The following is a 12,713-nucleotide window of genomic DNA, read 5'->3' as shown; positions in this document are numbered from 1 at the left end:
CCTTGAGTGTTGTCAAAATTTGGGAGCCAGAGTTTCAGAAAGGCAGGTCCAGTCCCATAGTCTGCTGAGACATATATTGTTCTAGATCGCAAACTCATTTCAAGCTTTCATGGCTCTGGTGCTTCTGCTCTATGCTAAAGGAACAGAAATCTTTGTCAAAACTGGAGGTGCAGGCACTTGGGTGGCTCAGTCGTTAAGGCTGCCTTCTGCTGAGGTCGTGATTCCTTAGTTGTGGGATGAGTCCCATGTCAGACTCCCAGCTTGGTGGGGAGACTGCTTCTCCCTCTCCCACTCCCCCTACTTGTGTTCCCTCTTTTGCTGTCTCTCTCTCTCTCTCTCTCTGTGTGTGTCAAATAAATAAATAAATAAATAAATAAATAAATAAAATCTTAAAAACAAAACAAAACAAAACAAAACTGGAGCTGTTTTGACAATGGTTCTTCTGAGGGTTGCTTCAACTTTGAGACACTGTTGGAGTAAGGCACTGGTACCTTCCTGTTCAGGAACCCCCCATTTCTTCATCTTCACTAACACTTTCCCAGAACAGAGGATTTTTTTTGGCAAATTCTTGTGCCGTTTTTTTAAAAAAGATTTTATTTATTTGACAGAGAGAGACACAGTGAGAGAGGGAACACAAGCAGGGGGAGTGGGAAAGGGAGAAGCAGGCTTCCCACTGAGCAGGCAGCTTGATGCAGGGCTGAATTCCAGGACCCTGGGATCATGACCTGAGCTGAAGACAGAGGCTCAATGACTGAGCCACCCAGGTGCCCCAGCTCTTGTGTCTTTAAACGTGACTAAGTTATCTTGAGCCAGTTATCTTGCTCAATTTGACAGATGCCAGTGAGGATAAGAAAATTAACCAAGATGCTATAGATAGTAATAGGTCATTAGGTAAATCCTTTCTCATTAAAAAAAGTATCAAGTTAAGTTAAATAATAATTTAATATAAATAAAAATGATATAAATCAAAATGTGAGAAATTGTACTATAATTTAATTAACTTTCCTCTTTTCTCCTCAACCAGTTTCATTTATAATTAAGATTTACACCTTTTAGTGTTGTGATATTATTAAGTATTGTAGGAGGTTATAGGATATTATGGGAGAGTATATAAAGATGTATATACCAAGGATTCCCAGGTACCAGCTAATGGCCTATTTTTATGTAGTGCAAGTATTTCTCTCACAACCATATTTTCATAATTTAAGTTGGATATAAGGTGATTGATCAATTAGGAAACCTATTTTGCATCATGTAAAGAGTGGTTGGTATTCATGCCAACAAAATCAGGAGTCATTAATACCTGTATTTTTCTTTTTTTAAAAAAAACATTTATAGATTTTATTTATTTGAGAGAGAGAGAGAGTGAAAGAGCACAAGCAGGGGGAACAGCAGGCAGAGGGAGAGGGAGAAGCAGGCTCCTTGCTGAGCAGGGAGGCTGAAGCAGGGCTCAGTGTGGGGCTTGATAAGGGGCTGGATCCCAGGACCCTGGGTCCATGACCTGAGCTGAAGGCAGACACTTAACCATCTGAGCCACCCAGGCACCCCTGTATTTTTCTTTTAAGCTTAAGAGCACACCAACAGGGTTGGGATGCCTTTAAGCTTTTTTAAAAATCCAAATAAACAATGCGTGATAAAAATTAGTAAGAATGTCTAAGAAACTTTGTGCTAATGATGAAGCTTCTGGTGGATAAGGAAAAGAAAAGCCATTACTCCTGAGCAAATGCTTCTTGTAATCAAACCCTGAATTTGTTCACTGAAGCCTGTGTTTTACAGCTACATACCTGTAGTTCTAATAAAACCTTTATTATTGAAATTCTTGCAGCAAATATAACTTTGGTATTGTAAGTCTTCATTTTGCTTGTCCTTAATTCTATTTTCCCCATTGAAGCAAATATTTTTAGAAGGGAATTTTGAAAAATGTGGGTTTCTTTGAAATGCAAATACTGCTTTATAGAAGAGCAGAATGTACTTGTGAATTTGAGTGAACCATTAGGTAACCATGACAATCCTGACAACAAAGTGAAGAAGTGCTTTTCTGTTATCTGGATCTCAGGGCCCCCAGGGATCTGAAATCCGTAGAAATGTGTTTTACCTATTTGAGTTTTATTTTAGAGGGTGAATATAGAACTGGTTTACTGATTGACTATGCAATCAGAATCCCATCAATAAGGATTCTGAGACTCCAAACCAATCTGCTAGAATGTGAGAAATTTCCATTTCAGATGTTGCAGTAGATTAATGATATCTTGGGAAAGAGAACCCTTACCTTGGGCTATGAGATTCAACACCCTGAACTGCCCCATCGGGCTCAAACTAGCCCTGTGACTTTCTCCTCATATAGGACAAAGTTTATTATAGCTCATGAATACAACATGCTTCTCAGGTACTCTTTCTTTCTCCTGATACCTGGCATAAGAACCCTGGGATGGCATGCTCCAGATTGCCCTGGACAGGAAATGATAAAAATAGAAATGATAATAATAATAATAGCCGTGAATGTGATGAAAGCTGTCTATGTGTTATCTTTTTCAGTTTTTACAAGGTCTCATTGGAGATAGGTATTAATTTAGTGATGAAGAAATAGAGACTCAAAATAGTTAAGCAAATTTGTTAAGGTCACCCAGTTAGAAATTAGTGGAGTTATACACTTCACCACTAGATTATGCTGCATCTTAATGTACATGTCTAGGAAGGCCCCACCAGCAGGCTCTGGCAGACAGAATCACATAAGCAGCCCGAAAGAGGGAGGAAAAAAGGAAAAGGAAATTGCCTTCCTCAAGAGAAGAAGAACACCAGGAGCCCTCAAATGTCCCAAGGATACAAGGAGTATAAAAGTACAACACACTCCCACCCCAACCCAGCCCACCCGGCCTCCAGAAACACAGACCCACAGTAATCAGGAAACCAAAGTAGTACGGAAAGAAACGATATTGACTTGGGATGTCACAAACGTTCTCCTTTTCCACGCCATGTGATACACGTTTGGCTTCTGCTGTCTTGAGCCTCTGGTTTTCTCCTGTTTCCCATTTCCCTTCTCCATTGCCATGATCTGGCTTCCTATAGCCAGCTGATTCACCCTCGGGGTCTGTAAGCTGATGATACCCACGTCTTTTATCTTGCACCCAAAGTCCAGATCCATGTGATCAACTGGCCAGTGAAGAGCTCCATTTGGACAACTCACCGACTCCTAAAATTCAACTTTTCTCAGCCTGAGCTCCTCCTCCTCCTCCTCCCACTGTTCCTCTTCTTCCCCTTCCTCCTGCTCTCCTCTTCCAAGGGGTCTCACTCAACAACCCACCCCATTGCCCAAGCCAGACTCCTTCCTCCACTTCATGCCCACATCCCATCCATTTACCTCTGCACTGTCTCTCATCAGTCCACACTTCCCAGTTGTCACTTCTGCCAACCTTGCCCAATCATCTCTCTCCTGGATGATGACAACAGCCTCCTAAACTGGTCTACCCACGCTAGAGGGTGGGGGTGAGAGTGGCTCCAACACACTCTGTAGCCAATGTGATCTGCCTCAAATCTGAGTTCCTTCACATCTGACTTAAAATACCTCAATGCCTGGCTTCCCAGGCAATGCACTGGGGATAAGGTCCAGACAACCTTAGGGGCAGGCAAGGCCTTCCATAGTCCCATCCCTGCCTACTTCTCCTTCACTGTTTTGGCCATACCGAACTTAATCATGTTCTCTGAAAGTGTCATTCTCTCTCTTGCCTCCTAGCTTTGGTACATGTTGTCCCTTCTGCCTGGAACACACTCTTTATTCCCCTCCATCTGGCTGGTCCCTAGGGCTGGTCCCTCAACCTTGACTAGCAATGTTGGATGTGTACATATTCTGCTCTCATACCTGAGCAGGCAAGTCCTTTAATTGTGTTCTGTAGGGTGCTCGTCACATCCATTATGGCTGGATTTTACTTGTTTAGCTTTCAGAAGGAAATCTTATTTCCAAACTCTAGGATGTGTGTATATATGTGTGTGTGTGTGTCTATATTTCTCTCCTTAAAGAAAACTTGGCTAAAGGATGATTTAATAATTTATTACCAGAGACTTAGTTTAGCCCTTTGTCTCTAGTCATGCATTCTGTTAATCATCCAGCGTATTTTCTCATTAGTGGTCTTTATTGATGCGCAAGAATATTTGTGATTTTATATTTCTTGTAAGAAGAGCTCTCTAGTCAGACTGCCTAGGTACAAACCTTGGTTTTATTGACATGTGTATGACTTTGAGGAAGTCACTTATTCTCTCTTTTTAAATAGATTTTATTTATTTATTTATTTATTGAGAGAGAGACTGAGAGAAAGAGTGAGCACATAAGAGGGCAAGGGGGTGGAGGGCAGAAGGGGAGAGAGAGAGAGAGAGGGAAAGGATCTTGAGTTAGAAGCCCTAAGGGGCTGGATCCCAGGATCCTGAGATCAAGATCCACAAGGGTCAGTGGCATAAACAACTGAGCCACCCAGGTGCCCTTGTCACCCAACCTCTTTATACACTTTTCCTATGTGAAAAACATCCTTTCTCATACAGCATTTGTGAGATAACTATGATACAGTGTGTAGAATGTTTAGAGCAGTGCCTGGCACATAGTAAGTCCTCAGTAAATTTTAACCAAAGTTGTCATCCTGAATGCTGTTTCCCTTTGCATATGCTTTTTTCTCCAAAGAACAGAGAAGCTGTTCTCTCTGCATTTTAGTCTGTAACCACTGGGTCTCTTCCAATTGTATTTTTTTCAAACATATCTTACTGTCTCAGCTTTCTGCTCATTTGTAAGTTGAGAGTTAAATATATTCAAAGATTATTCCAGCTTCAAAGACCACAGAAGAATTAAAAAGAACTGGTCAGTACTTAATCGAGAAAACACTAATTTGGCAATTTTTCCCTATGATTTTGAACATTATGAATCTAATGTCTGGCTAGAGTGAGAGCAATAGAAATTCAGCCTTCAAATAAAATTAAGTAGGTGACATAATTTTGGCTTATTTTGTTGAAGTATAATATTAATAATCTCTATAAGGTCCAAATAGTAAGGTCTAAGTATGCAAGGAAAAACTCCCCACCCACTATCTCCTAATTAGTTGACATTTTAAGGTAGAGTTGTTTTGAATGACCACCCAACTGCAAAATAGATTTCCTTTGTTTCTTTCATTCTCTGCTAATGGAGTTAGAATAAATCACATCATTAAGAAGCTTCTCTGGGCACCCAAACTACAGGAAGAGTGAATGAAGGTGGGCTACAGTAAAAGGTATTGGAAGCATGGACATTTAAACTACTTCCCTTACCTTGTGATTCAGTGTATCAAGGTGCCAAGATGCTCTGGAAACCAAGAGCCCTCACTTCAGAATGCCCCTTAGTCCACCAACCGTACTGACTCTTTCAGGTTTGTGAATGGCCCAGGGTCATATTTATCAAGAATAATCTCTTGATATTAAAAGAAGGAAAGAAAAAGAGTAGAAGGAAAAGAGAGAGAGCAAGAACAAGAATAGTTATTAAGTTCATGGTGTATACTTCATCCTAAAACTTGGACCTATGCCTGTCAATATCTAGCAAAATATCCTGATTACCTTTAAAAATTATGAAAGGGAATTTTTAAAATTTAACAGCATTATTTATTTACTTTATTTCACAAACTATTTCCTGAAAACATTAGAAAAATGATCCTGTATTTTGCTTTTTTTCTTGTTAATTTTTTATTCAAATTCTAGTTAATTAACATATAGTGTGCTATTGGTTTCAGGAGTAGAATTTAGTGATTCATAAGTTACAAATAACACCCAGTGCTTATCACAAGTCTTCTCCTTTTTACCTATCACCCATATAGCCCATCACCCCACCCAACTCCCCTCCGTCAATCCTCAGTTTGTTCTCTATAGTTGAGTCTCTTATGGTTTGCTTCCCTCTCTTTTTTACCCCTTCGCCTATGTTCATCTGTTTTGTTTCTTAAATTCCACATATAATTGAAATCAAATGGTATGTCTTTATCTAACTGACTTAATTTGCTTAGCATAACACACTCTAGCTCATCCATGTTGTTGAAAATGGCAAGATTTCATTCTTTTTGTTGGTTGAGAAATATTTCTGTGTGTGTGTGTGTGTGTGTGTGTGCGTGCGTGCATATGTGTGTATGTGGTGTGTGTATGTTACAACTTCTGTAATCTGAATGGGAATATTTTATTTTATTTTGTTTAAAGATTTCATATATTTATTTGAGAGAAAGAGCAGAAGCAGGGTGAGTGGCAGAGGCAGAGCAAGAAGCAAGAACGAGCAGAAGCAGGGTGAGTGGCAGAGGCAGAGCAAGAAGCAGACTCCATGCTGAGCAGGGAGCTCAATGTGGGGCTCAATCTTAGGACTCTGGGATCATGACTTGAGCCAAAGGCAGACACATAACTGACTGAACCACCCAGGCACTCCTGAATGGGAATATTTTAAAGAATTTCTAGGGAAGGGGTTGGCAGCAGAGGAATATAGAGTGAGGGGTTTGGGGGTACAGTGGGTAGATCTTGAAGTGGGATGTTTCAATCAGGGAAGATTGGTATTAAAGATTTGTATCCTGGAACTGATTGAGTACTTGGATAGATATTGAGTACCAAATCTTAACCTTCATACACATTTGTCTGTGAAGTGAGGTTGGCTGCAACTTACTGGGGTCCTGGGGGAGCCACCTCCTCTTCCACTTTGTACTATTTTACATCTTCTTCTGAATACCTCTGCAATCTTTGCTGCCTTACTTTCTGTTTGTCCATTTGCCCAGGGGGTGAAGACCTACTGGAAGTCTGACCTCCCACTCTTGTCTCCCACTCCCTATTTTCCTATTCTCAACCAGTCACTTCCACACACCCCTAATTGTGACTCTACTGGGTTGGTGTTTCTGGTCAATGGGAACATGCGAGGGAGCCATGAGAGGAATGGTCTTCTAAGGGAGCAGTTTGACAAGCATGGTCATGAATAAATAACTGCCAAGTACTTGTCCTTCCACAAACATTGAATACTCAGTATTTGTCTATTGTCCTTAAGGGAAGGATCTTCTCTGGCCTTTTCCACTCCTTTTTTTATCCTCTTTTACTGTTATGGCTTCCAACCCTATGCTGATCTGTGGAGAGAGGACAGATGTATATAAGAATAGGTGTCATAGAATTCCCTAAGAGCAAGACCACAAAGTAAGAACAAGCAAAAAATCTCCAGTGTCTCCTACTCTGCACATTTTTAGATGAAGAACAATCTGGACAGCTCTACTTAGTTTCAGCAAGTGTTTGGAAGAATCACTTGTACATAGTAAAATAAAACCAGGACTCTAGCTGACTTAAAGTCTCACCAGGGCCTTAAATTATAATTGAACCCTAAGGACTAAGGAGAAGGGGAAGGAGGCAGAGATTCAAGAGGAGTGGAGTACAAATACATTTTTTCTGGGTTCCTGGTCCTCTACTAGATCCTGTCCCATCAGAACACTAAAAATGTTCATAACTTTCAAGAAGATTCTTGGTTCACAGCCCCAGATAGTAGTCTAGTTGGGTTCTCAACACCTTTATCTTCATCCAGAAGCACTAGATTTGCTTCTCCATCTGAGGCTCCCTACCACTCTGCCATCCTGCTTTAAGAAAATTCTTACTGATATGGTCTGACTGATTATGGACTTTTGTTTTCTTTTCACCTACAGCTTTGAATTTGATTATTTAGACTTATTCTGGTTATCATTTGTTTAGAAACCAACCTCAGTGACTCAACGCAGTGACAAGGCAATAGGATAACAAGACAATTTAGCAAGTATAACTAAGTATGAAGAGGAGAAATTAATTCCACATTAGTCTGCTACAATCTAGGGACCTTTTTATGTAGTTGAAAACATTCTGCATAAATGACCTCAGTTTCTCTCTTACTGAAAACTTCGTGGGCTTCTGGTTGAGAAGAGTGGAGAGCAGATATTACCCCTCAGACCATTCACAACTTTATCAGTTTGTGTGTATAAGTGTGTATTTGAAAGGAAGAATATAGGAGGAGAAGTTACAAAAGTGGTAATGATGAGATAATGAACATTTGAAGACCACTAACCAGAATCAGGAGTAATGAGTATTGAGGTCGTTGTTCAGGGCTGATTCTTTCACTGCTTCTGGTTTGGACACGGAGACTCTACTTTTAGGGACTGCTATCAGTGAGTTACTTAGAAGGTACAGGTATAAAAAGTCCCAACCCCAGCCATGCCTGTAACAGTTCATTCATCCACAGGCACCAAGGAAAGCTCCTATTCTATAAGAAAACTGCAGCAGATCCTACTGAGGCCTTAGCTAGCTCAAGGTTGAGCTCCAATTTAAGGGCATGGAGGGTGAAATCAGAGCTTCGAGAAGAAAGGAAATAATTTTTACTGAGCCTCAGCTGCAAGCCAGTTCACCACAACAGGATGCATTATTGCTTCTTAATCCCCAGGGTTTTACTGATTTTCACATATTCAGACAACAGAACCTTAGTGAGTTCCTCAGGAAAGGTAGTAATAGAACAAAATCTCCTCACCCTTGTTTTCTAGCTAGTTTTTATTTAGTCACAAAAGAGCAATTAAGTTTTGTACATTAATCTTGTAACTGGCCATTTACTGAACTGGTTCATTGCTTCTAATGCCTTTCCAGTTTTTTTTTTAAATTTCCAGGTATTAAATCATATGATCTACAAATAAAGATAAAATTTGCTTCCTCCCTTCTAATATTTATACCTCCTCTTTTTTTCTCCTACCCAACTGCACTGGGTTGGGACAGCAAAAACCATGTTAAAATATAATGATGATAGCACTGTTATTTTATTCTTGATTTTGCAGAAAATGCTCCTGTACTGTTTCCTCATTAGTGACTCTGGCTTTGACTAAAGATGTATTTATCAATTTTATAAAGTCTTCTTAAAAATAATGATTATGTGATAAATACTAGCAAATTCTTTGTCTATATCTATAAGGATGGTATGATTTTCTTTCTTTAAGTACTGTTTTGATTAATCATAACAATAAATTTCTTAATATTTCCACATTTCTCCATTACTGAAATAAAACCTAACAAGGAGTTTTACCTCTAATATAATGTTGGATATTATTTTCTGATTTTTTTAAAATTTTATTTACTTATTTGACAGGGAAAGAGAGAGTGAGAGAGGGAACACAGGCAGAAGGAGTAGGAGAGTGAGAAGCAGGCTTCCTGCAGAGCAGGGACCCCCAATGCCGGGCTTGACCCCAGAACCCTGGGATCATGACCTGAGCCAAAGGCAGATGCTTAACAACTGAGCCACTCAGGCATGCCTATTTGCTAATAACTTATTTGATACTTCTGCATTGCTATTCCTAAGGAAGTCAAATGTTTAATTTTTGAATATTTGCTGGGAAAACACATTTATAACTTCTACAATTGTTACTAGCTTTATAAAAAGGAATCTGGAAGCTTTATTATTTCTTTATGCTCTAAAATAGTTTAAATAACATGGAGACTATCTGTTTATTAAAGAACTGTTTAAAATTTTAATCTAGGAAGAGGCAAGATAAAAATCCATACTGACAGTAATGTGCAGAGGAGAAAGATTGACGGAGGAAAACAGACTGCTGGGAGTTATTGTAGTGGTACAAGCATGGGGTGAATGAAACCTGATAAAAAGAGAAAGTGGTGAGAATACCGGGGTTGCAGCAGTGGTTATGGAAGCAAAAGACGCTTCAATAAACGGAAGGAGAGAATTAGGTAACCAATAGGGTTGCCAAATAAAAAACAGGATACCAAACATTAATTGAGTGACAAAGTGGAAAGATTGTGTGATCCAATCCCCATTTTGATAGGTAAATGCTTTTTCTCTTGGGCAACTCCAGTGATTGTGTAACTGGAAAAATTACCATTTTGAATAATGAGGAAAGAGCAGTGGTGGAAGGAATAACCTTTAGTATTCACGCATGATTTGTTTTATGAGGTTAGAAGTTTACTGTTTTCTTTTAGGACAGGGACAATGGTAAGACCTTTTTCTGACACCACTGAGTTTATTTAAGTAAAAAATGTATCCTCCTTTCTTCCTTTTCTGCAGAACTGAAGTAATGACAGGATGGTAAGAAAGTAGAATGTATGAACATGATTCAAAGCAGCTGAAATAATTTTTTGGAGTGATTTAGGTCACACAAAAGAAGGATTTCTTTATAGAAGGAGATATCTGATAAGAAAATGTTAAGTCATTGGGGACCGTGAGTGGCTCAGAGGGTTAAGCCTCTGCCTTCGGCTCAGGTCATGATTCCAGGGTCCTGGGATCGAGTCCCGCATCAGGCTCTCTGCTCAGTGGGGAGCCTGCTTCCTCCTCTCTCTCTCTCTGCCTGCCTCTCTGCCTGCTTGTGATCTCTGTCTGTCAAATAAATAAATAAAATCTTTAAAAAAAAAAAAGAAAATGTTAAGTCACTTGTCCTCCCAACTTTGTGACTGAAGAATGATGGAAATGTTAGTGAGTAGTATACTCTGTATTCTGGAACCAAATAATTTTTTTAGAGATTGAAGATATATTTTGAGCCACAAATTATTTTTATAATATTAAATAATGTTTTAAAATAATTTATTTTGCACTGATAGGGAAAATGAAAAATACTCTGTAAGTATAATTATAAATTTTTAAATAAAAATTATGAGTGTTTGTAAAAGAAATAGTTTAATACATATTAATCGCTGCATCTCATTGCAGGGGAGGAAGTATTTATCCACAACTTCTGACTGATCTTTTGTTTTGGGGCGTTTTTTTGGTAGATTTTTTGTTATTCCTATCAAAGATAAAAATGTGGGTTCACATAAACTGTAATGAGTTTCTAATAGTCAGTCCAAGTATGTTGAGTATTTTGTCCTCTTGGGATTTTATACTTAATTGATTCACCGAAACCTAAAAGCTCAAATGATTTCCATGTACTTTTTTTATTATTGTCTCAAGTTTCATTCAGAGAAGACTAAAATGAGTGCTTCTTTTATACAATTTGGAAATCAATTAAATTTCAAAACCATTTGGAAAATAAAATCCCACAGGACAGATATTTAGAGACCCTAATTTGCAGAGAAAAGAGAGTGATAGACCAGAGATGGCACTGCTCTTCATTAAAACACATGCATCTTGCTCTATTTAAAAGTAACTAACTGCTCTCCTAGATGAACTGTAGTGCCCTTGTCCACTAACTGGCAACAGGACATTCTGAATGGAAGTTCCCCATTTCTTTCCTTAGAAGCTTTCTGCCTCTTTTCTTTACCAGAATAGTTAATACCAAGGGTTTTTTGAAGTAAAATAAGACTTTGGAATCTTCCAAGATGCAGCAGCTACCTGTTGTGTGTACTAAACTCCTTAGCAGCAAACCAAAACCAGATGCTCTCGGACTGTGGTGTCCAAGGGAGCAGAATACAGACCAATCATCTAGACAGAAATTGTTTTTTTCTCCAGCAACTATTCCCCCGCTACAGTCCAGAATCCAGAGAGGTCCCCTAGGTAAAGTTCTGAGTAGCCTTAGGAAGGAAGAAATACGCAGTATGTTAGCATTGGATTAGGGGAGTGAAGGCTGATAATGAAAATGATTATTAACTTACAAGTACTTCTCCTTAAACCCTGGAAAGAGAAAACAATTTCTAATATTTTTGGAGGATGGACCATCATTTGCTTGTGAAATGGAAAAGGTTGTTGCAGTCAAGATAATAAACTCAGCTAGTAAAGAATAGTCCATTCAGTTTCCCTACTAAAATATAACTTATTCATAGCTCAGCCCTTGCTTTTTAAGGAATAGAAATATTCCTGTTTTGCTGGAACTATACTGACAGTGAAAATGTGACTTGTGATGCTGAAGTCAAGAGACTAACTTTCTTCTTTAGCAAACATGAGAACTTAAAATACAAACAAGTATTGGCCTTCAAAAGAGTTACCTTTGAAAGAAGTCATTTGTTTCTGTTATCATTTTTTAAAGCTTTTATTTATTTGACAGACAGAGATCACAAGTGGGCAGAGAAGCAGGGAGAGAGAAAGGAGGAAGCAGGCTCCCTGCTGAGCAGAGAGCCCGATGTGGGACTCGATCCCAAGACACTGAGATCATGACCCAAGCCGAAGGTAGAGGCTTAGCCCACTGAGCCACCCAAGCACCCCTGTCATTCTTTAAAATACATTAAAAATTGCTTTCAGAACTTGTTCCAAAATTATACAGGCAAAACAAAACAAATCAACACAAAAATGAAAACCAGTGCTATGCCTGTTTAGGTATTTCTCAGATTATAGCTATAAATTATTTTATACCTTACATAAATGACTTTCAAATTTTCTGAGCTGCTAGGGTCACCTGGGTGGCTCAGTCAGATGAGCATCCAACTCTTGATTTTGGCTCAGGTCATGATCTCAGGATTCTGGGATCGACCCCCATGTCAGGCTCCATGCTCAGTGCAGAGTCTGATTGTCCCTATCCCTCTGCTCTTCCCCCTGCTTGTGCTCTCTCTCTCTCAAATAAAAAAAATTAAATCTCAAATTTTCTGAACTGCTGAATCTCTTACTTAAAGGGAATATTATAATAATCTTCATAATAAACAGATAAAAGGGAAAGTACTCTTGAGAAAGCTGTGCTGGGAAATGCCCAAACTCCTGTTGACTTGCTATACTATCAATCTTTTCCAAGGTTTATAAGAAACTTGCTTGGAACTTAGAGCTCTATGGAACACAGTTTGAAAGCCACTGTTTTATATGGCTGTCTGTATTGTATTTAAAA

The sequence above is a fragment of the Neovison vison genome, chromosome X (assembly GCF_020171115.1).
Source record: "Neovison vison isolate M4711 chromosome X, ASM_NN_V1, whole genome shotgun sequence".
Taxonomy (NCBI): Eukaryota; Metazoa; Chordata; class Mammalia; order Carnivora; family Mustelidae; genus Neogale; species Neogale vison.
This window is presented reverse-complemented; position numbering follows the sequence as displayed.